The sequence below is a fragment of the Pristiophorus japonicus genome, chromosome 12, assembly GCF_044704955.1.
Source record: "Pristiophorus japonicus isolate sPriJap1 chromosome 12, sPriJap1.hap1, whole genome shotgun sequence".
NCBI lineage: Eukaryota > Metazoa > Chordata > Chondrichthyes > Pristiophoridae > Pristiophorus > Pristiophorus japonicus.
In genome coordinates, this window is record NC_091988.1 from 17,443,594 (window position 1) to 17,469,770 (window position 26,177).

At 43.4% G+C, this 26,177-nt stretch overlaps 1 protein-coding gene across 1 annotated transcript in view; it reads left to right on the plus strand.

Moving 5' to 3' along the window:
* The window catches only part of suclg2 (succinate-CoA ligase GDP-forming subunit beta), a 509,575-nt gene that overhangs the window by 217,366 nt on the left and 266,032 nt on the right, over positions 1–26,177 (plus strand). The gene's annotated exons all lie outside the window — the stretch shown is intronic.

The window sequence follows — 26,177 nt, forward strand, 5'->3', positions numbered from 1 at the left end:
TCTCTGAGTGAAGACGTTTTTCCTCATCTCTGTCCTATGACTGTGTCCCCTGGTTCTGGACTTCCCCAACATCGGGAACATTCTACCCGCATCTAACCTGTCCCGTCCCGTCAGAACCTTGTATGTTTCTATGAGATCCCCTCTCATCCTTCTAAACTCCAAATGTATAAAGGCCCAGTTGATCCAGTCTCTCCTCATATGTCAGTCCTGCCATCCCGGGAATCAGTCTGGTGAACCTTCGCTGCACTCAATAGCAAGAACGTCCTTCCTCAGATTAGGAGACCAAAACTGAACACAATGTTCCAGGTGAGGCTTCACCAAGGCCCTGGACAACTGCAGTAAGACCTCCCTGCTCCTACACTCAAATCCCCTAGCTATGAAGGCCAACATACCATTTGCCTTCTTCACCATGTGCTGTACCTGTATACCAACTTTCAATGACTGATGAACCATGAAATCCAGGTCTCATTGCACCTCCCCTTTTCCTAATCTGCCGCCATTCAGATAATATTCTAGCTTCACGTTTTTGCCACCAAAGTGGATAACCTCCCATTTACCCACATTATACTGCATTTGCCATGCATTTGCCCACTCACCAAACCTGTCCAAGTCACACCGCCACCCAGTTTAGTGTCATCTGCAAACTTGGAGATACTACACTCAATTCCTTCATGCAAATCATTGATGTATATCGTAAAGAGTTGGGGTCCCAGCACTGAGCCCTGCGGCACACCACTAGTCACTGCCTGCCATTCTGAAAAGGATCCATTTAGCCTGACTCTCTGCTTCCTGTCAGCCAACCAGTTCTCTGTCCACATCAGTATATTACCCCCAATACCATGTGCTTTGATTTTGCACACCAATCTCTTGTGTGGGACCTTGTCAAAAGCCTTTTGAAAGTCCAAATACACCTCATCCACTGGTTCTCCCTTGTCCACTCTACTCGTTACATCGTCAAAAAATTCCAGAAGATTTGTCAAGCATGATTTCCGCTTCACAAATCCATGCTGACTTGGACCGATCCTGTCACTGCTTTCCAAATGCGCTGCTATTTCATCCTTAATAATTGATTCCAACATTTTCCCCACTACTGATATCAGGCTAACCGGTCTATAATTGCCCGCTCTTTCTCTCCCTCCCTTTTTAAAAAGTGATACATTAGCTACCCTCCAGTCCATAGGAACTGATCCAGAGTTGATAGACTGTTGGAAAATGATCACCAATGCATCCACTATTTCTAGGGCCACTTCCTTAAGTACTCTGGGATGCAGGCTTTCAGGCCCTGGGGATTTATCGACCTTCAATCCCATCAATTTCCCCTAACACAGTTTTCTGCCTAATAAGGATATCTTTCAGTTTCTCCTTCTCACTAGACCCTCGGTCCTCTAGTACTTCCGGAAGGTTATTTGTGTCTTCCTTCGTGAAGACAGAACCAAAGTATTTGTTCAATTGGTCTGCCATTTCTTTGTTCCTCATTATAAATTCACCTGAATCCGACTGCAAGGGATCTACGTTTGTCTTCACTAATCTTTTTCTCTTCATATATCTATAGACGCTTTTGCTGTCAGTTTTTATGTTCCCAGCAAGCTTCTTCTCGTACTTTATTTTCCCCCCTCCTAATTAAAACCTTTTTCCTCCTTTGCTGAATTCTAAATTTCTCCCTGTGCTCAGGTTTGTTGCTTTTTCTGGTCAATTTATATGCATCTTCCTTGGCTTTAACACTATCCTTAATTTCCCTTGTTAGCCACAGTTGAGCCACCTTCCCCGTTTTATTTTTACTCCAGACAGGGATGTACAATTGCTGAAGTTCATCCATGTGATCTTTAAATGTTTGCCATTGCCTATCCACCGTCAACCCTTTGAGTATCATTTGCCAGTCTATTCTAGCCAATTCACGCCTCAAACCATCAAAGTTATCTTTCCTTAAGTTCTGGACCCTAGTTTCTGAATTAACTATGTCACTCTCCATCTTAATAAAGAATTCTACCATGTTATGGTCATTCTTCCCCAAGAGGCTTCGCACAACAAGATTGCTAATTAGACCTTTCTCATTACACATCACCCAGTCTAGGATGGCCAGCTCCCTAGTTGGTTCCTTGACATACTGGTCCAGTATACCATCCCTAATACACTGCAGGAAATCCTCCTCCACCACATTGCTACCAGTTTGGTTAGCCCAATCTATATGTGGATTAAAGTCGCCCGTGATAACTGCTGTACCTTTATTGCATGCATCCCTAATTTCTTGTTTGATGCTGTCTCCAATCTTACTACTGTTTGGTGGTCTGTACGCAACTCCCACTAGCATTTTCTGCCCCTTGGTATTCCGTAGCTCCACCCATACCGATTCCACGTCATCCAAGCTAATGTCCTTTCTTACTATTGCATTAATTTCTTTTTTAACCAGCAATGCCACCCCGCTTCCGTTTCCTTTCTGTCTATCCTTCCTGAATGTTGAATACCCCTGAATGTTGAGTACCCCTGGATGTTGAGTCCCCAGCCTTGGTCACCCTGGAGCCATGTCCCCGTGATGCCAATTACATCATACCCGTTAACTGCTATCTGCGCAGTTAATTCATCCATCTTTTTCCAAATACTCCTCGCATTGAGGCTCGGAGCCTTCAGGCTTGTCTTTCTAACACATTTTGCCCCTTTAGAATTTTGCTGTAATGTGGCCCTTTTTGCCTTAGGTTTCTCTGCCCTCCACTTTTACTTTTCTTCTTTCTATCTTTTGCTTCTGCCCCCATTCTACTTGCCTGTCTCCCTGCATAGGTTCCCATCCCCCTGCCATATTAGTTTAACTCCTCCCCAACAGCAGTGATCCCAACCAATTTCTACCAATCAAGGCAGGCTTGTCTCCTGCCACTACTAAAAGAGGCAAGCTCTGAAACTGATCCTTGTATTTCATCAGTACAGTGATTTGCTCTCCTGAGTAGCCTCACAGCTCTAGCTTCAACTTCTCCAGTTGAAAATCACTCAACTTGTTGAGATGTTGTGATTCTGGTACTACACTCACGGATGTACTAGTGTCGATTTCCATGGGCATCCTGGCTCCTGCAACATCTACTTGGATGATACTTCGCAAATCGCTTTGAGATACCTTTGTGCTCCTGATGACATATATCTCCAGAACCTCCTCATCCTGTTACTTTTCTTAAATGCTATGTAGTGTCTGGCGATTTCTACTTGTAGCACTGACAGTTGGTTTACTCTTCAGTCGTCATGCCTTTGCAAGATGCCCAGTTTTCTTGCAGTAGAAACACTCTTCCTTAACATATGGACAGCTTTGAGCAATGTGTTGTCCCAGGCACTGATAGCACGAATTCAATTTACTGTTACCAGTTACTGAGGCTTTGGGCCCAACTGCCTTTTACTTCTAACCTGCAGGCAATTCACCTCGGTTGTCTGAAGACTGGACATGGTACAACATTCTCGGGAGTATTGGTCGGCCATATCCATCGACATAACTGCCTGACAAGCTGAATCAAAAGTCAAGTTAGTGGTTGTCAACAATTTTTTTCTGATTGCTTCATTTTTCATCCCGCAAACAGTGGTCACGCAATGCTCGGTCCTGAAAGTTTCTGAAATGACAATGAATGGATAACTTCTTTAAAGCTAAAATTTACTCACTGATACTTTCATCAATGAATTGATCTCATTTTCCAAAATCATAACTTTCATCAATTTCCAAGGGTTCAGGACTGTAGTGCTGAATCTCCATGAGTGGCATGCCCTTTGGCTTGATGGGAACAAGCAAATTCTTCAGGGTTTCATATACCTCGGGGCCTGCTTCAGTCAGGAAAATAGCCCGTTTTCTTTCTAACACCACCCGCTTATGGTTTTCATCATTGGGGACGTCGATGCTATTTGTGGCGAAAAACACTTCTAGCCGCTCCACATAGTGTCTCGGTCATGATGGAACTCTCCCAAGTGCCCTATTATTCCCATAGGCACAACCATCTGGACTCTGGCAATGTCAACAGTGTACTTGAAATTTACCTTGGATTTTTAGCTGTGCTGCAAAACAAAGAACCCCTCAAAGTCTCTGTTATTTGGCTGGATGATCTACAAACAAAAACTTCAGCTAGGGAATCCGATTATCGCATCCTACATCGCCGTGTGATATATTCTTTATGACAATACAAGTGCACAGACTACAAGATAGCTCTACAGGAACTTGTCATGTGACTGTCACATGATGCTTTATTGTATTTACATCAGCAGTTGTATTACCACAGTGGTCCACTAGGTGGAGCTCCATGTTAGCGTTATAGGCAAAGCTCATAAGAGATGTTCAGCTTACTTGTCTGCTGTAACTTAGTTGGTAGCACTCTGGCCTCTGAGTCAGAACGTTTTGGGTTCAAGCGCAACTCCAGAGACTTGAGCCAGAAATCTCAGCTGACACTCCAGTGCAGTACTAAAGGAGTGCTCCACTCTGAGGTACTGTCTTTCAGATGAGGTGTTAAACCGGGGCCCCATCTGCTCTCTCGGGTAGATGTTAAAGATTCTATGGCACTATTTCGAAGAAGAGCTGGGGAGTTATCTCTGAGGAATAAATATTGGCCAGGACACCAATCAGCATTACTAAAACAGTTTACCTGGTCATTATTGTTGGACGGCTTTCTTCTTTATGATTTTGTTGCTTTTAACGTCAGATTACGCACACTCAGTTGGAGTAATGCAGGATCAGGTTTTTATTGAAACCTCATGCTATTCGCAACCAGTATGAGTGCACAAATCTTTTCAGACTGAACAAAACCAGTATGAGAGCTGCTGTGATACACACTTTCTGATCGCAGTGTGAGCACAAGCTGCTTTTGGGACATATTCTATCTGTGATTCCAGTGTGAACTACTAAACAGTGTTTCTTTAGCTTTCTTGTACTCATTTTGCCTTTGATCGCTACATTCCATGCATGACATCAATAAATCATAGGACATCAGAGGTACATATAAATGCCAACAGAATAACAACGTAAACTGAACAACCAGGCACTCAACTCTTTTAATTGCTTTATTGCTGCAATGAAACTCTTGCCATCCATTTAATTTATCACATGGGTGATCAAATTGACATGCACGGATATGGCTGAATGACTCTCACACCGACCAGAATCATCATTCCTGTGAGGATGTCCTTTGCTTTGAACTCTTCTTACCCAATTTACAGCCCACGCTCAGCAGAAAGCTGTTTTACCTTTTAACCCAGCATGCGCTGATCTCACAGAACGCGCAGAAAGAATAGAGAGGTGTTCGGGTAATACGGACTTTCACTCCCACAATTATTACATTGCTGTTTGTGGGGGCTTGCTGTGCGTAAATTGTTGTTTCCTACATTATAACAGTGACAACACTTCAAAGGTACATCATTGGCTGTAAAGTGCTTTGGGATGTAATGATACCTGCCATCCGAGTCCCCCTTTGGGAACAAGCTCAATTCAGTTGCCTGCTCACTAGTAGCTTTTCTCCAACCATTAAGGCTCCCATTTGTGGGTCATTTTGCTACTTTTTCTCAGATATTTCTCTACCTAACCCAAATAATTTTGCTCATATGTCAGTAACAGAAACATCCCATTGTAAATAAATTTGACTGTTCCTACTACTTAAAAACATTGGGTTGCTAACTTTTTTGTGTCTTTAGATATTAACTTCCTAATTTCCCTACAGTGTAGAAGGTTCTGAGGTGGCTGGAAGATTATTAGCAGTTGGAGCCTTGGGGCACTGAGGTTGTATTTCCTTGTCTTTAGTAATGGAGCATTGTCCTTTAAAGAAGAAAGTAGAGAGACCAAAGGCACTCTGTACATTACCATATGGAAGCAATCCAAGTTTCCAAAGGCAGTCCCAAATAGAGGAACGAGCAATGAAATACCCATCATGTGCATCTCTCACTGTGTCCCTATATGTTTGGCTGAATAATGGAACACTTTCAGAAGAAAGGAGATGTGAAGGGTATTCTGCTACAGGCTCGAGGGCTGAATGACCTGCTCCTGTGTTCGTGATAAGTTGCAGATGGTGTTCTACGCAGTGACTGGAACTGGGAAAGATGCTTATTACAGTAAATTGTTATAAGCTATGACCATCACATATGTAACCTCTATAGAGGTTAGTTGACATTTTCTGACATTTGGGCCCAAATTTCCCCATGAGTTGCACCATTTTTTTTGGTGTAACTTGATTTTTCTGGTGTATCTTTTTAGTTGCAAATATGGCCATTTAATTTGCGCCAGTGTAAGTGAGTTAGTTAGATTTTTTGTTAGGTCAGTTTTTTTTTCAAAAGGGGGCGTTCCCAGCCACTAAGACCATTTATGCCAATTTGGCCAGGAAAAAGTTGTACTAAACTAACAGGACAGCGTATGTGTCCACTTTTGTCTGCACAGAAAGACCTTACTTACAGTTAAGGAATCGGCGCAAGTAACAACATTTCAAGCACTGTCAAGCACCAAACAAAGCACAAGCAGTAATAACAATACGATAAAAAAATAAAGAAGTGAAGTAAATAATTAAAGTAACAAATAAAAGTACTGCATGAAATCCTACCTTGAACTGAACGATGCAGCGGCTGGCCGTGCTGGAGTCCATTCGGTCAGGGCAAGGTACGGACACCGGCAAGCCCTTCGGCTAGGGCAAGAATCGGGAGAACACGGCAGGCTGTGGGGGCGGGGGGAGAGAAACGGAGAAAGAACATGGCAGGCTGTGTGGCGGTTGGGGGGGGGCGGGGAAAGAAGGCTGAACTCTGCAGGCTGTGGGGGCTGGTGGTGGTGGGGTGGGTGGGAGAGAGAGGGAGAAGGCTGAACTCTGTCGGCTTGGGGGCGGTGGGGTGCTGACGAGGAGGGATAGAGAAGTCACATGACTGATGACTGATGGGGGAGGGGGCGGGGAGAACAAAAGAGCGCTTTGGGTTTCTTACCTTGTTTGGGGAGTGAGAGGAGCTGGGCTGTGTGTTGTGTTTATCGAACATGATTCAGTTTCAATGTAAAAAATATTTTATTGAAAATTTTAGAATGTACTTCACGTTAGTGGAATAAAAAATTTTTTTTTATCAAACTACTTTAATATGACTCTAAGATCACTTAAAAACTTTAAGATCACTTATAAGTTGTAAAGTTACATCACTTACAAAACAATTTCCATTTGAAAACAGTTAAGAGTAAAATCAACAACAAAAACAACAGCAGCAAAGAAAGGCTGCACCAATCTCGGGTCCACATCTCAGTGAATGTGCACTGCTTCATGGGGGGTGTGGGTTACGGCTTGGGTCTCTACAGAGACTAGTGCGGGGATTGCCGTGGGAGTGGCAGTGGATTGGCCTGGCTGTGTTCCCTTATTGTAGCAGCTACCTCCCTGCTGGCCTGTGCCATCGTTTCGGCTGCCTGTGACATTCCCTCCCTGATGGCCTGTGCTGTGGTCCCCGCTGCCTCTGAAATGTCCTCCCTCATGTCCCGTGACATTATTGGTATTTCTGTCGTCGGTGTCGTTACCTCATCACCCACCTCGCTGACGGTGTTCAGGAGTGATCGGGTAAGCTCATTGGTCTCCATACCCAATGCCATCACCTGAGCCACATCTGTTGCACTCTCCAGCTCAGAACAGCGTGGTACATTTCTGCTTGGCCTCGCCGAGTGTGAGGTGCAGGCTGGGAAGGTGTGGCCATGGTGTTACAGGCTGCATTCCACCAGCACTGGGAGTCGCAAGCTGGGACGGTGGGGCCCTGGGTGTTCCATGCTGCATTCCAGCAGCACTGGGACCCGGAACCTCTGGACTTTCGAAAGCATCCAATATCGGACCAAACCTTAAACCACTATGCAGCGACTGGGACGAGCTCAAACCTCAGAATGTCGAACCAGACCCTAAAGCGCTATGCAGGGACTGGGATGAGCTGAAACCACGGAATGTCGAAGCAGACCCTAAACCACTATGCAAGGACTGGGCCGTGCTCAAACCACGGAATGACGAATCAGAAAACATGGAAGTGCTTGGCAACGCAAGTTCAAGATTCTCCCCTTCATACCTCTCCATGGCCACCCCCTCCCCCCTACAAAGTTGTCTGGCTCGCCTGCGTCTGAATCATCTTCTGTATCTTCAGGATTGGCATCAGGTTCTGCAAAATATAACACAACAGTCAAATGGTTAGCAGCACAGGAGGGGCAGGATGGGTGGCATGAGTAGTCTCGCACGTAGTAGACCAGGCAGCAGGTTGATTTGAAGTGCCACGAGTAATTTTCAGTACTTGCCCTCTCCCTCGAGTGTGGGCCCAGTTTGTGCAGTCATGATCGCCTTTTTCCAGGCAGGACCCATCAAAGCAGCAACCCTCTGTTCCAAGGGTGTCAGTGGGTGCAGATTTGGTGGGCCTCCTCCTGTTTGAGTTCTTTCCCTTTTGTTTTGGGCCAATTTCTTCTGCAAAGATGAAAACATAACTTGTTAAAGAGGGTGTCTTTCTGCTGGGCGGGACATATACAGATGGTCACATTTACAGATGCAATTCCATTGACAAATGAAAATATTACTTACCATCATCACAGGCGGTCCCTCGAAACGAGGATGACTTGCTTCCAAGCTAAAAAGGGATGAATTCACAGGTGTTTCAATGAAGGACCCGATATTCCAGGTCCCGAACTACATCTTGAAGGGTGGAAGATACCTGTGTGTGGATTGACAGAGCTAGGTCTTGGTCCAGTGGCAAGGGTTAACTAAGACGACTGGAGACCAAGCTCTGCTGCACGGACCTAGTGCGCGCACATATCGCAGTGTGGGCTGGACCGTGCTGCCCCGGGCTCTGAACTTGCGCCTCACCTCGGCCCTGATCATGTCCCTCTACTCTTTCTCGCCACTCCTTCGCTGGGGCGTATAACTCATTGCTGTTTGTGGGATCTTGCTCTGCCCGACACGTTTGCAGCGAGCCAGGAGAAGGGCCTCACCAAGGGAAGTCGGCCAACAAAATGCATGACCCAGATCCCTTAGAAATAAGTGACCTTGGCAGTCTCACTCCAGCAACCCCTACATAGTTACTTAGGGCCCAGGGGACACTAACCGCTTGACCAAGGTCCTGCCATTTCTTTTTACACTGCCTTTCATTTCTCGTGGTATTCACCACTGCGCAATAATCTTCTGCAAGTTTGTTCCAGCGTTTATTAATTTCTTTGGGTGGCACTTTTGTGCGACCTCTGTTGCTCATATCCAGCTCCTGCCATCTTTCCTCGATTTACATTCACTAGTACCTCCACTTCTTGATGCGTGAAATTCTTCGTTCTTGGGACTCTATTGAATTGACACTCAGTGATTTTTAAAAACACAAAGTCCTTATTTTGCTTGCAGCAATGAATGATTCTCGCCTATGCAGCACTCCTTGTGGAGGTTTAGCAGCTGATTTCTTGCAGAGTACTCCAAACAGCGCCCCTATAGCTTTCAAAACATCAAGCAGGCATCCAAAACTCAGAGAGGTTCTCCCTTTGAAAATGGCTGATTACCAATGTTATTGTCCCGCTGAGCATGCGCGAACGCTGCAACGCGCATGCATGTGCTGCCGGCAGTCACTCAGATCAGGCCCCGCCCCCCCTGCCGGTTCTGCGCGGCCAACACGGACCTAGCTCCGCCCCCCCTCTCTTTGTTCTATGCCACACCAGCTCCACAGACGGCCTGAGAATTGGCCATGATCACACGGATTTTTTTCGCCGCTGCTTCTGAGGTAAAATGTCGGCGGGGGGGGGGTCTCGGAGGTGTGCCAAAAAAACCACAGGGCCAAATTTGGGCCCTAAGTAACTATGTAGGGGTTGCTGGAGTGGCCCTGCCAAGGTCACTTATTTCTAAGGGATCTGGGTCATGCATTTTGTTGGCTGACTTCCCTTGGGACAAAAAGGTTCGGTCCTCTTCCGAATTACCGAAAAGTAACATCTCAACTGAAGTCTTTTTATTTGTGGGCCCAATGTCCCAAAGAAGCATTAACCTCGGACATTGTAAGAGGTGCAAAATGACTGCCTTGGTCCTTTCAGCTGTTGCAGTGGTACTGGATTTCCCACACTTTTCTCTCCCCCAGCTGGGTGGATTCCCTTTAGAGCGCACTAATAATGCAGGGAACCGGCCTCTCAAAATTAATGAAAATGTGCCAACACAAATCCGTCTGGTTCTCAATGGTCTAACATCTGTGGCGGATGTGCAATTCTGGTGGTAACCTTACCGTTGAGAAAAACCTAGCCTGTGATCTCAAAAGTTTGAGTTGATTAGATTTTAGTCAAAGCAGAAAATGATTTTCACTGGTTTGACACAGCATTTATTTAAGTTAAATTGTGCATTATTAAAAAATGTTCAAAGATAACCGTAATGCAAAATACACATTTAAGAATAGTAAATTAAACAAAGCAAACTATTTTAGTAAATAAAAAGAGATGAATGTTTAAAAATTGCTGCCTTTTAATTCGTGCTTTTAAGTGTTGATTGTTTTTAAAGATTTCTACAACCCTCTCTCTAAATCTCTGTTATGGTAGAATTTCTTTAAACATGTTCGTTTTTGCAGTGTGGAGAAGGAGACACACTTTCGTTTTATGTTTATCAAAAGTTAAGTGAGCTTTAAATCCCATAAGTTGGTTTAGATATTCCAATGGCATAGATTTTTATTTTTGATAATAGTTTGAAATGGAGGACCGAAAGTGCCAGGTGTAGATTTTGATACTGTACAGTTAAAAGTGTGAGCCCATTCCCCAGCCCTGCAGTAATTATATCAATGTGTAACTGTTTGACAGTGGAGTCACGTTAAACCCTGAGGCAACCCTGAGAACCCCTGTCCTCCCAAGTTAGTTCGGTTGCTGGCTACAGCATAAGCAGCACTTGCTTAACTGTATGTGACAGCTTTGTGTTTTTCCTTCAATAGGTTGAAGATTATGCAAGCAAATAGATGAACTTGGGAAAGTTTGTAGTTGATGTCTCTCCAGTTTCTTGTGTGCTATAGAACTGGACTAAAAAATCTGGTGAACAAAATACTGCCACCATTCAAAAGTTATATAACCTTTTCATTGCTTATTTCAGAGTTTGTTATTTCAAGTTGTTCGATACGTGGTTGCATCTAACGAATGGGTATATAGATACTGAACAAAGTGACAATTGTTGAGGTGCTACATTTGGTTTAAAGTAAGCAGTGTGGTACAGTTCTTTTTTAAAAAAAAAAACTTTTCCCATCTTATTTCAGATAACCTGGATTTTTCAGATTAGTGCAGTACAACTAAAATCACAGTCCCCATTGAATGTTAATCCAGGTCACGCTTGTGTTTTCTGTTTTGTTCCAAACTTGAGGTCCTGTTAAAGGTGATAGGCAGTATTTTGCTTTTGTGATGGGCAGTTGTATTGTCTGTGTTTTAAAAAAAAAAAAATTCTTTGTGCTTCCATTTTTATGTCTTTTTTTTAAAGCAGTGAACCATAATATGGAGAAAATAAAGTCCCTCAACACTGGCAAATTTTTTTAACTATCGTTGCTTGGGGCTGATTTCTTTGTATGCTCCCTTGGTAGAATGGTTTATCGCTTAATTGAATAACAGACTGCATAAGCTCATCCGTAACCTCCCGCTAGATTTATATACCATTCTGCAAACCAAAATCAAAGAGAATATCAAACTGAAAAATTCTTTACACAAAGTTCAATGACTTGCTAATCAACTCCTATTCTCAGCTGGTAATGAAGCCAGTTTATAAAGATGTTTGTACAAAACTGCAGCAGGATCCTATAGTTCGTGGGTGACTAGAAACAGCATGAAATACCTAATTTACAGTGCAAAGCTACATTCAGAAACGGTGCTGTACTTTAGAGGTTTTAATTTTCTTGCTGATGAAACCTTTGTTTATATTGTTGGACTTTATCAGAAGGAGGTTAAAAGCAGTGGACTGAAAATCACAGCTGTCTCCAATCTGATATGCAAAGGCATCCTGCTCCCACTTTACGATTTGTGCAGTTGTTTTGCCCTGCACACACTGGTTTGACACTGCAATCATATAAGAAGGTTTGGAATAGAAATAAAAAATTTTTTAAGCTGGTGGATGTGCAAGTTGCAATGTGCCTGATTGTGCTTGCAGAATTTTTTCTCTGAAATGTAAAAAGATATTTTTGCACTGAAGTTTCTCGCATCAAAATCTTTGCTTATGGTGTTGCCATCAGGATTATGGGTTTCTCAAAGTCCCGCTGTGTAAACCCATGCCATTTGCCTTGGCAAATAGGAGCTGAATTATGAATTCAATTCATTTCTCTTTGCCACTATAATTGGATACAAAACCATTCCGAGTATAGCTCCGTGACGGTCAATGAAGGAAGTCTTTGGAAAAGTAAGATGCCGCAGGAGTCATCACTAATGCCATTCCTCTCTTTCCCCCCCCCCCCGTACCCTCTCCCCACTCTCCGTCGCCCCCCTCCTCTCCGTCGCCTCTCCCCCCTCTGCGCCCCCTCCCCTCCACCCCTCTCTCCCCCTCTGTTGCCCCCCACCCGGTCCCTCTCTGCACCCCCCCCCCTCCGTCCCTTGCTCCAGATCCCAGCTCCCCACCTCCGTTCCCCGATCCCCTACATTCTTCTGTTTTCTTTCTCTCTCCCTCCCTTCCCTCTGCTGTCTATCTTCCTCCCCACCCCACCCCCACAGTCTATAAATCTCCTCGCCTTGACCCTTCACCACATGAATACTGTGCTCTGGCTCTCCATGTGTACTGTCATGGGAGATCCACCAGTAATCTACTAAAAGTCCTGCATCTAGCATTCTCCTTTAAATATGTGATGCAGGTTTTTTTTGTAACGTCGCATTTAGCTGCCACACTTTGGCTGTTAAACTTTGTTGATTGGCTCACAGTAAATCAGCAGCAAATCAGCACTATGAGACAGGGAGCATATGGTCTAAAGTGAGGGAACTGGTTAGAAAACTACTAATGAGAAACAACTGAGGACTTCTGAAAATAGCAGATCCTGAATTGTAAATTTTATTACTGAAGTCATGTAACTAATGCACGCTATTCATTCGCGACTCCATTTTTCTCATGCAATCTATCACATCTTTGAATAATTAATCTGTAAGTTATTCTCCTTTATCACCTAAGTTTACCTGCTGCCCCTCCTGAGCCACAGTGAATGAAAAGGAAGCTTCTGCCTGCTTTTAATAAATTATTCAATCTGGCTGAAAATACGGACAGCTCCCGACAGCATTTTTACTTTTAGCTGTTTTTATTTCATTAACTTTGGCTCTCCCAACAGCATTTTATATTTCGGTCACCTTATATTTAATAAGTTCACAGGAAATGTGACACATTTCCTATGGCTTTCTTTGCTTCTACCCAATTTTATTTAATTAATTTACAGAAACCGCTACCTGCTCCTGAGGGAATTTTGTACTGCAGGCCCTATTTATTTAATTAATTTGGGTGGAATGAGGCCTGTTCGCAATGGCATTTTATGCTTTTGCCCTGTTTTATTTATTTAATTAATTTGCAAGAGGTATGACCCATTCCTGACTGTATTTTATGTTTTTACCCGGTGTTATTTATTTGGGCAAAGCATGGCCTGTTCCAGGACAGCACTTTATGGCCCCAAGTTTCCACAGGATTTGCGCCTGATTTTTAGGAGCAACTGGTGGAGAACGGACTATCTTAGAAATCGCAATTCTCCACATTTTTTTTTCTGCAGTTCTAGTCAGTTAGAACAGTTTCACTTTGGAACAGAATTCTTTCTTCAAAAGGGGGCGTGTCCGGCCACTGACGCCTGATTTCAAAGTTTCCACAGTGAAAACGCACTGCAAACTAACTTAGAATGGAGCAAGTGAAGATTTTTGTAGAACTGAAAAAACCTTGTATACATATTAAAAAATCAGGCGCAGGTTACAAATTAGGCGTCCAGAGCGAGGTGGGGGGGGTGGGGGAGGGGGAGGAAGGGAAGTCATTAAATTCTACAATAAATCCTTATTTATTTATACTTATACAAATATTATACAAATAAATACAACCTGAATAAAAATTTATAAGCAAAGAAAAGATTAAATAAACCATCTTCCTACCTGTGTGAAAGTGCTTCAGCCACGGAGAATTCTGCAGGAAGCCTCAAGTTGAGGCAGCCGTTCCCGCGAGGGGGGGGGGGGGGGGGGGGGGAGGGAGGGAGGGAAAGGAGCCGGCCGTTCATTCCCACGGGGGGGGGGGGAGGGGGAGGAAGCCGTTGGTTCCTGGGGGGGGAAGCAGGTTGTTCCCGCGGGGGGGAGGGAGGGGAGGAGGAAGCCGGTCGTTCCCGCGGGGGGTGGGTGGGGGAAGGAGAAGGAGGAAGCTGTTCCCGATGGCGGGCGGGGGGAAGGGAGTGCGGGACCGACCGACCAACCGAACGCAGCGGGGGGGGCGGAGGAAGCCGTTCCAGACGGCGGGCGGGGGGGGAAGGGGAAGGAGACAGTAAGAAGGCTACAGGAAGCCTCAAGTTCAGCAGCCATTCCCGACGGCAGGGGGGGGAGGCCATCGGGAAACGGCTGCCTCAACTTTCTGAGGCTTCCTGCAGCCTTCTCACTGCTGCAAGAAGCCTCAGCGCTGATGTGCTGATGGCAATGTGCTTTTATTAAAAAATGTTCAAAAATTAAACGGCTACAAAGAACTACAAAAATGGCCGAGTGCCAATGTTTCCTTCACACTGCGCGTGCGCGAACGCTCCAACGCGCACGCGCAGGGTTGCCGGCAGGAAAAAAACTAATTTAAATGGTACCCGCCCCCTCCCACTTACAAAATCGGCGCGAGTGGTAGGCTCCGCCCCCTTGGGCGCCGCGCCAAGCAGACATGCAGCTGCAGGGCGCTCCAGAATTGCGCGTTTTTTTTCCGGCGCCGTTTTCGGCGCGAAAAACGGGCGCCCAGCTCGGAGGGGCGCCCGTTTTGTAGCGTGTGGAAACTTGGGGCCTATGTTTCTGGCTTGTTCTAATTAATTAATTAATTTGCCAGAGGTACGGCCCGTTCCTGATGGAATTTATTGATTTCATTCTGTATAAAGCCATTGCATAAAATGTCTGCAGCTTTTATTTAGTCATGTTTGGTCAGACCGTTTGATGAAAGGACCAACCTGATTCCCGGTGGTTTATTTAATCAATTTTAGAAGAACACATTACTGATTGCCGCTGCATTTAGTTAATTAATAGATTCAGGGAATTCTGCTGCATTAAGTAGCCAAGCCAATGGCCATTAAATGTCCACTTTTATTCAGTTAATACATTTTGGAAGAACCCTGTTGTATAGTATGGGCACTATATTCATTTAATTAATAGATTTGAGGCAGCTCATTATATTAATGATCAAACTGCATGTCCTGAAATGGCCACTCTTTTTATTTGATAAAATTTGAGGATTATCTGAACTGGTGATTATTTTCTTTGTCTATGCTTAACTTATTTATGGGAACAATATCTTGTTCAACAATGGTGTTTTGCAAATAATTTCAGGATATTGGGGAGGACATCTGGAGAATATCCTAGATTTCTTTAAGCAGTAGCATGTGATGTTTTTGTTAGAATGTGAGCCAGTGATCCGTGGAAAACGGATGGATTTGTCTGCACCGTTCTTATGATATATCGATAATCTAAAATATCTTGTGTATGGTGCTCATTTCCCAATATTAACCTGCACTTACTGGGCCCAAGTTTCGGCCTCAGTTGCTCCTGATTTTTTGGAGCAAATGGTGTAGAACGGAGTATCTTAGAAATCTGAATTCTCGTCATTTAGTTTGCTCCAGTTCTAGTCAGTTAGAACAGTTTCACTTTGGAACAGAATCTTTTTTTCAAAAGGGGGCGTGTCCGGCCACTTACGCCTGTTTTCAAAGTTTTGGCAGTGAAAACTTACTCCAAACTAACTTAGAATGGAGTAAGTGAAGATTTTTGTACGCTCGAAAAAACCTTGTCTACACTTCAGAAAATCAGGCGTAGGTTACAAATCAGGCGTAGGGAATGGGGGGGGGGGGTTTAAAGGGAAGTTTACAAACATTAAACACTTCAGTTTTACAAATAAAGAGCCATCATCAATAATAAATGATAAAACATCAATAAATCAACCAATAAATCAATCAAAAAAAATTAATAAGAAATAATTTTTTAAAAAATCAATAAATAAAACATTTTCTACTTACCGACTGCAGCACCGGGATATCCCCCCCCCCTGCCCCCCCACACCTCTGTCAGTGTCTCTATCTCTCTGTCTGTCTGTGTCTCTCACTCTCTGTCTGTGTCTGTGTTTCTGACAGCAGGGGGGGCAGGGGGTAGAGGGATGGGGGGGGGAGGAGGAGGAGAAGGGGGGAAAGGAGAAGCAGGGGGGCGGGTGGGGAGGCTGAACGGGCCGGGCCCAAGACTTCGGGCAGGGCCCGTCCCCAGCACCGGATTTACAGGTAGGTGGCGTTGGGTCGGGTCCGGGCTCGGGAGCGCGGGTCGGTCCGGTCCGGGGGGGGGCGGGGGCGGGTGGCGGTCAGGAGCACGGGTCAGGTGGGGGGGGGGGGGAGGTAGGATGGAGGTCGGGTTGGGTGTGGGGGGGAGGAGGGAGGGAGCGCGGGTCGGTTCGTGTCGGGGGCGGGGGGAGGGAGGTTGGGTCGGGTCGGGGGTTGGTGGGAGGGAGGTCGGTTCGGTTTGGGTCGGGGGAGGGCGTGAGAGGGAGAGGGAGGTCATGTCAGGTGGGGGGGGGGGAAGCGGGAGTCGGGGGGGGGGAAGTGGGAGTCGAGTCGGGTTGGGAGGAAGCAGGAGCTGGGCGTGGGAGGCAGTCTTATGCACGCAGCCCCAGTGAAGCCATTGGGCCAGGGCTAGGGTGTGCGTGCTTCGGGCCCCTCCCACACAGTTTTGGGTGCCTGGAGCTACTGCACATGCGCGGCCACAAAAGCGCGCATGTGCAGAGGTCCCGGCACTGTTTTCAGCGCAGGGACCTAGCTCCGCCCCCCACAGCTCGTGCTGTGCTGCGCCCGGCTCAAGAGGACCAGCAGGGAACCGGAGAATCTGGAAGTTTGTTTTAGGCGCACTTGGTGGCGCGAAAAACGGGCGTCCAGGTTCGCGGCCCGAAACTTGGGCCCACTGTGTTATGATTTTTAAATCTAGCTTTTTATATCCTGTTTTTACTGTCTGCCTTTTACCAAGTGTTGTTTTTTTCCGTGTCAGCTGTGGCTCAGTTGGTAGCACACTCTCCTCTGAGTCAGAAGGTTGTGGGTTCAAGTCCCATTCCAGGAACTTAAGCGCAAAAATCTAGGCTGACACTCCAGCACAGTGCTGAGGGAGTACTGCACTGTCAGAGGTGCCGTCTTTCGGATGGATGTTAAATCGAGGCCTGTCTGCCCTCTCAGGTAGACGTAACAGATCCAGTGGCACTATTTCAAAGAAGAATAGGGGAGTTATCCCCGGTGTCCTGGCCAATATTTATCCTCAAACAGATTATCTGGTCATTATCACGTTGCTGTTTCTGGGAGCTTGCTGTGCACAAATTGGCTGCCGCATTTCCCACATTACAACAGTGACTACGCTCCAAAAGTACTTAATTGGCTGTAAAGCGCTTTGAGACGTCCGGTGGTTGTGAAAGGCGCTATATAAATGCAAGTCTTTTCCTTTTTCTTTCAGATCAGCCATGATCTTATTAAATAGTGGAGCAAGCTCGAGGAGTCAAATGGCCTACTCCTGCTCATATTTCTTGTGTTCTTTCTTTCATTCATTCGATAATTCAGGACAGTGAGTATTTTGGCTGGGTAGATCAACAAGCGAGCCTGAAGATCGTATTCCTCAGAAACATCCTCTTCAATCCTTGCACTGCAAGAATATTTAGAGATTGTTTAATTCAGCATCCACACCCAGCTCCCTCCCAGCCGTTCGCTAATGTGACACCGGGCTTCTTATCATGTTTTGTCTCGGTGCTGCCTCTTATGGACACAAATCTGACATTAGGGCTTATGCAGGAACAACAGAAGATCAAGTGATCACTCAAGGTGCAATGCTCCAGGTGATTGCCTCATTTTCAGAAGGAATGACACTATTGCATGTAGAGATTGAGTTTCAGTCAAAGAACAAGGAAGATTATACTAAAACTAGCTTTAAAAAAAACCTACACAATTCTGAGAATTTGTGTGCAGTACCTTTGCATACAATATGCCATTTAATGTTAAAAGTCTTTTTGTAGTCACTGATAAGTGGTGCTGTAGTAAGTAATGTGTTTGTCATTTTCCCCAAGTTTTAGTCCTGTGACTGATGAAATAATAGTTAAATAATAAACAAGGTAACTAAGCAGAAAACAGTTGTTCATTTTGCTCTGGCATCACATCGTCTGAGTAATCAACTCCCAGGATAGATTTTAGCTGTATTGACTCATGTGACACATGTTCATTAGTTTATGAATTCCATTCTGTTGTAGCAGCACATTTCCTATGGATGTTGTTAGAAAAAATAAAATAAAAACATGCTTTTTTTCCTAACATAGCCAAGCTTTGAAAATATGCAGTGACTCTTGTCAAATGATTTTTTTTCATAAAACATGTACATATTGAAAATAAATTGCTAGGTAGATGTATTGTGTTCATCAGGCTGAGAGTTCTCTTTTTGCTTTTGGGTTCAGAAGCCCAGGGGTTTGGGTATTTGGAAAGCCAAGCCTGTGATCCATGTAACGCACGCAGCATGCGAAATAAAGTAAATGAGTTGACGGCATAAATCATTACAAATGGGTATGATTTGGTGGCCATTACAGAAACATGGTTGCAAAGTGGCCAAGACTGGGAATTAAACATACAGGGGTATCTGACGATTCGGAAAGATAGACAAAAAGGGAAAGGAGGTGGGGTAGCTCTGTTAATAAAGGATAATAGGGCAGTTGTGAGAGACGATATTGGCTCTAATGAACAAAATGTTGAATCATTGTGGGTGGAGATTAGAGATAGTAAGGGGAAAAAGTCACTGGTGGGCGTAGTTTATAGACCCCCAAATAATAACTTCACGGTGGGGCGGGCAGTAATCAAGGAAATAATGGAGGCATGTGAAAAAGGAACGGCAGTAATCATGGGGGATTTTAACCTACATATCGATTGGTCAACTCAAATTGCACGGGTTAGCCTGGAGGAGGAATTCATAGAATGCATACGGGATTGTTTCTTAGAACAGTATGTTACAGAACCTACAAGGGAGCAAGCTATCTTAGATCTGGTCCTGTGTAATGAGACAGGAATAATAAACGATCTCCTAGTAAAAGATCCTCTCGGAATGAGTGATCATAGTATGGTTGAATTTGTATTACAGATTGAGGGTAAGGAAGTAGTGTCTCAAACGAGCATACTATGCTTAAACAAAGGGGACTACAGTGGGATGAGGGCAGAGTTGGCTAAAGTAGACTGGAAACACAGACTAAATGGTGGCACAATTGAGGAACAGTGGAGGACTTTTAAGGAGCTCTTTCATAGTGCTCAACAAAAATATATTCCAGTGAAAAAGAAGGACGGTAAGAGAAGGGATAACCAGCCGTGGATAACCAGGGAAATTAAGGAGAGTATCAAATTAAAAACCAATGCGTATAAGGTGGCCAAGGTTAGTAGGAAAATAGAAGATTGGGAAAATTTTAAACGACAGCAAAGAATGACTAAAAAAGCAATAAAGAAAGGAAAGATAGATTACGAAGGTAAACTTGCGCAAAACATAAAAACGGATAGTAAAAGCTTTTACAGATATATAAAACGGAAAAGAGTGAGTAAAGTAAATGTTGGTCCCTTAGAAGATGAGAAGGGGGATTTAATAATGGGAAATGTGGAAATGGCTGAGACCTTAAACAATTATTTTGCTTCGGTCTTCACAGTGGAAGACACAGAAACCATGCCAAAAATTGCTGGTCACAGGAATGTGGGAAGGGAGGACCTGGAGACAATCACTATCACTAGGGGGGTAGTGCTGGACAGGCTAATGGGACTCGAGGTAGACAAGTCCCCTGGTCCTGATTAAATGCATCCCAGGGTATTAAAAGAGATAGCGGAAGTTATAGCAGATGCATTCGTTATAATCTACCAAAATTCTCTGGACTCTGGGTAGGTACCAGCGGATTGGAAAGCAGCTAATGTAACGCCTCTGTTTATAAAAAAAAAAAAGGGGGCAGACAAAAGGCTGGTAACTATAGGCCGGTTCGTTTAACATCTGTAGTGGGGAAAATGCTTGAAACTACCATTAAGGAAGAAATAGCGGGACATCTAGATAGGAATAGTGCAATCAAGCAGATGCAGCATGGATTCATGAAGGGGAAATCATGTTTAACTAATTTACTGGAATTCTTTGAGGATATAACAAGCATGGTAATAGAGGTGTACCGATGGATGTGGTGTATTTAGATTTTCAAAAGGTATTCGATAAGGTGCCACACAAAAGGTTACCGCAGAAGATAAAGGTACGCGGAGTCAGTGGAAATGTATTAGCATGGATCGAGAATTGGCTGGCTAACAGAAAGCAGAGAGTCGGGATAAATGGGTCCTTTTCGGGTTGGAAATCGGTGGTTAGTGGTGTGCCACAGGGATCGGTGCTGGGACCACAACTGTTTACAATATACATAGATGACCTGGAAGAGGGGACAGAGTGTAGTGTAACAAAATTTGCAGATGACTCAAAGATTAGTGGGAAAAAGCTGGTTGTGTAGAGGACACAGAGAGGCTGCAAAGAGATTTAGATAGATTAAGCGAATGGGCTGAGGTTTGGCAGATGGAATACAATATCGGAAAGTGTGAGGTCATCCACCTTGGGGGAAATAAAACAAAAAAAGGGAATACTATTTGAATGGGGAGAAATTACAACATGCTGCGGTGCAGAGGGACCTGGGGGTCCTTGTGCATGAATCCCAAAAAGTTAGTTTGCAGGTGCAGCAAGTAATCAGGAAGGCGAATGGAATGTTGGCCTTCATTGCGAGAGGGATGGAGTACAAAAGCAGGGAGGTCCTTCTGCAACTGTATAGGGTATTGGTGAGGCCGCACCTGGAGTACTGCGTGCAGTTTTGGTCGCCTTGCTTAAGGAAGGATATACTGGCTTTGGAGAGGGTACAGAGACGATTCACTAGGTTGATTCCGGAGATGAGGGGGTTACCTTATGATGATAGATTGAGTAGACTGGGTCTTTACTCGTTGGAGTTCAGAAGGATGAGGTATGATCTTCTAGAAACATTTAAAATAATGAAAGGGATAGACAAGATAGATGCAGAGAGGTTGTTTCCACTGGTCGGGGAGACTAGAACTAGGGGGCACAGCCTCAAAATACAGGGGAGCCAATTTAAAACCGAGTTGAGAAGGAATTTCTTCTCCCAGAGGGTTGTGAATCTGTGGAATTCTCTGCCCAAGGAAGCAGTTGAGGCTAGCTCAATGAATGTATTCAAGTCACAGATAGATTTTTAACTAATAAGGGAATTAAGGGTTACAGGGAGCGGGCGGCTAAGTGGAGCTGAGTCCACGGCCAGATCAGTCATGATCTTGTTGAATGGCGGAGCAGGCTCAAGGGGCTAGATGGCCTACTCCTGTTCCTAATTCTTATGTCCTTATGTAAGCCAGCACAGTGCAGAAGTCTCCACATCATAGATAAAAATATTCTTTCAAAAAGATATGAGCCTGATCCTTGGTGGTGTAAATGAAACATATTGTGGTCAATAGAAAATGATTTGTATGTTATGCAGAGCATTATTGATAACTACCAAAGGACACCATTCTGTGCAAGTATTCTACCATTTTGTTGAAGGGACAAGTACTAAGATACCAAAAAGTGGTTTTAATTTGAGGCAAGCAGGTCCTTTGCAGTCATTTCCAAAAAAAGTCATGTTGAAAGCGCCTTGTCACTCGTCACTCTTTTATATAGACACCAATTAAAATATTGGTTAAAAATTGTTCATCTTAGAATGTTTACATTTTTAATGATGTCTGCATTAGCTGTGTATGATTAATTACGCATAGAATCACTCCGTTTTATAGTGCATTTATAGCATAGCATTTTAACTCTTCCTTTGTATTTCCTAGCATTTTGCTGTTTAACCAAATTCACCCATTCAACTATTGAGATTAAAGTTGAACAATGAAAATGTTTGTTTTATTGTCAACTTTTTTTTATGTGCATGTGTAGTTTCACCCATTAGGTTTTCCAAAAGTTAGGATTTATGTATGTAGCCAAGGATAACTCCCTTGACAATATCAGTACTGCTGCCTGCTGGTTTTGCTCTAAGGAGTGAGCGCTGTCATCTGACGGTTCCTCTTCATGGGATAAAGAGCTATAATTCAAAGGATTATTGTGATAAAATGAGTTGCAACAGTGAGTCATATAACGAATATAAAACTCACAACTTGATTTATCAGGAAAGAAACCGATTGCTTTGGGCACAATCGTCAAAACAAGTGAAAATTGGGCTCAAAACCGCACCTGTTTTGAAAAGTGTTTATTTTCTCTCTCGAGTTCCCGCTCAAATGCATTTGCATTTCACCCAACACAGAATGTGCCATGAACCAGTGCAATTGGACAGAGTTTCAAAACATTTTTAAAAATTGCTTTAAAAAATATTCCTTCATATATTAAGAATGGTATCTAAGTGCAGTTTGATTAATAACTGAAAATGGGTTTAATCACAAAAAATAAGCATTTTAATCAGTATTAATCCACCACCTGGAACCAGATTTTAAATTACTGAAAATGACAAACAAAACTGTACAGAACCATTTTCTTGTTATATTGGTGTACAGTAGTCAGTTTCTTAGCATATTAAAAAAAAAATACATTCAAAAGCTTTTAAAGCGTTTCTTTTAGCTTCATTGCACCCAAAAGAACGAGCTTAATTTTAAAAGTCTCCTCAAAGGATTGTAAACAGGTGCAATTACTGGAAACTCCCAATGGTGGTTAATTTGATCTGGGGGCTCGGCCAGTTTCTCGCAAGATGACCTATAAACTAGCGTGAAACATCACAGAATCTTGATTTGTGCTTAAAATTCCGCCATTTTTAGCACTGGTTATGCCAATTTTGGCCGAAATATGCCGGAAAAAAAAACAGTGACACCGAGCGGAAACTCCAAGTTGCAAACATTTTTAAGTCTGCTAATTTTTACTTTCTTTTTCAAAATCTAGATGAGTTGGGATCTGATTTGAGCTATCTTTTTCAGAACACTTCAGGCATAGGAGCTGCAACAGTGCTCTGGGTGTGCAATGACATGATTGTATAATTAAATTATGTTTTGTGTGTGTGTGTGAGACAACCTACAGCTCTGCACATATATAAAGTGACCTTCAGGCTGAGAAGTGGAGGGTGGCATTTTATGTTGGAAGACTTGGATTGAAGTGAGAGTTGGATATATGTTGAGTGCATTAAACTGAGGATTCAATAGTGACTTAAAGCCGGATTGCTTCTGTGAGTAGAGGATTTAAAAAATAAAGAAATGTTAGAACCAGTGCATATCCAACGGTAATTGAGAAATTGATGCAGCTGCTACTTAGGTTAAAAAACAATATCGTTGAGACTTGGATTGGAAAATTTGTAAGATTCAATAAAGATTTACAGAAGAGATCACATTACTGCTGGTGCATATTCTCAAGTCATTTTTTTTAATAAGCAAACAGTACATTTGTAAAGTTATAAACAGTGATGCATGCACAAAATGAATGGTATACATGATTGTTCCAGATGATAGAACAATAATAAATTGGGTTGACCGTATATTGTAATCTTTCCCCATTTAAATAATTATTTGCTTTTTTATTTTTCCTACCAAAGTGGATAACCTCACATTATACTCCATCTGCCAAATTTTTGCCCACACACTTAGCCTGTCTATATCCCTTTGTAGATTATTTGCATCCTCCTCACAACTTGCTTTCCCACCGATATGTTTATGTGTAACCTTCAGGGCTGCTGACTGAGGGCCGTGCAGCTCTTTGTCGGCCGGCGCGGATACGTTGGCCCAAAGTGGCCTCCTCCTGCGCTGTAAATTTCTGTTTCTATCTTTGTATCATCAGCAAATTTGGCTACATTACACTCTGTCCCTTCATCTAAGTCATTAATATAGATTGTAAATAGTTGAGGCCTCAGCACCGATCCCTGTAGCACCCCACTAGTTACAGTTTGCCAACCAGAAAATGACCCATTTATCCTCACTCACTACTTTTTATTAGTCAGCCAATCCTCTATCCACGCTAATATATTACCCCCAACACTGTGAGCTCTTGTGCAATAACCTTTTATATGGCACCTTGTTGAATGCTTTCTGGAAATCCAAATACATGACATCGACTGGTTCCCCTTTATCCACGCTGCTTGTTACATCCTCTAAGAACTTGAGCAAATTTGTCAAACATGATTTCCCTTTGATAAAACCATGCTGACTCTGCTTGAATTCATTATGATTTTCTAAATGTCCTGCTACTACTTCCTTAATGATAGACTCCAGAATTTTCCCAGTGACAGATGTTAGGTTAACTGGTTTATAGTTTCCTACTTTCTGTCTCCCCCTTTCTTAAATAGGGACGTTACATTTGCGGTTTTCTAGTCCGCTGGGACCTCTGCAAAATTCAGAGAATTTTGATAGATTACAACCAATGCATCCACTATCTCTGCAGCCAGTTCTCTTAAGACCCTAGGATACAGGCCATCAGGTCCAGGGGTCTTGTCCACCTTTAGTCCCATTAGTTTGCCGAGTAATTTTTCTCTATTGATGGTGATTGTTTTAATTTTCCCCTCCCTCCCAATAGCCCCTTGATTATCAATTACTGTGATGCTTCTAGTTTCTTCTACCGTGTATTTGTTCAAAATCTCCGCCATTTCTCTGTTTCCCATTACCAATTCCCCAGTCTTATCCTCTAAGGGACCAATGTTTACTTGAGCTACTCACTTCCTTTTTATATGTACCTTTAGAAACTCTTACTGTCTTTTTATATTTCTTGCTAGTTTACTCTCATAAGCTATCTTCTTCTCTTTTTTTTTTTAGTCGTCCTTTGCTGATTTCTAAAATATTTCCCAATCCACTGGCCTTCCACTGTTCTTTGCAACATTGTATGCCATTGTTTTCAATTTGATACCATCCATTACTTCCTTAGTTAGCCACGGATGGTTCATCCTTCTCTTAGTCTGTCTTTCTCATTTGAATAAATCTTTGCTGAGAGTTATGAAATATCTCCTTAAATGTTTGCCAGTCCACTTTAACCAGCTCGGCCTTCATACCTTTGTAATTACCTTTATTTAAGTTCAGGACACTAGTTTGAGAACTAGTGTTCTCACCCTCAAATTCTACCATGCACTGATCACTCTTCCCAAGAGTGATCCTTCAATACGAGACCATTAATTAATCCAGACTCATTACACATTACCAGATCTAAAATAGTCTGCTCCCTGATTGGTTCCACAACGTATTGTTCCACAAAACCATCCCGCATACACTCTATGAACTCTTCCTTCAGGCTACCTTTGCCAATTTGATTTGTCCAATCAATATGAAGATTAAAATCGGCCATGATTATTACCGTACCTTTCTTACAAGCCTCTATTATTGCTTGATTTATACTCTCCTACAGTGTGGCTACTTTGGGGACCTGTAGACCACTCCCACCAGTGACTTCCTACCCTTATTATTTCTTATCTCCACACAAACTGATTGTATATCTTGATCTCCTGAGCCAATATCATTTCTCACTACTGCACTGATCGCATCCCTTATTAACAGAGATACCCCACCTCCTTTTCCTTTCTACCAATCCTTATGAAATGGCAAGTACCCCTGAATATTCAGCTCCCATCTTTGGTCACCTTGTAACCATGTCTTTGTCATGGCAATCAGATCATACCCATTTATTTCTACATGCTCATCCATCTTGTTACGAATGCTGTGTGCGTTCAGATATAGAGCTTTTAATTTTGGTTTGTGTGTATACGCTCTGTCCCTTCCTGTCACATTCAGGTTATGATTACCCCTATCACTACCCTTCACTTTTGCCGCCGCCTTTCTCTTTTTACATTTCCACTCATTGGATCCCTCCAGAGGGAGTTCTTAGCAGAGTGCTTAGCTGTAAGAAACAATGGCAGATAATATGCTGGCCTGCCTTCGCAGAGAATAAGAATACAGATCAAAAGATTTGTAGTATTGCTGTCAAATGTGTTGGTCAGACCTGGCCTGAAATATTGTGTGCAGTTGTAGATGGTCGCGGTGGATCCAATTCCACTAATTACTGGTTTGTATAAAACAAAGAAAGAAATGATGCAAACAACTTACTCATTGTG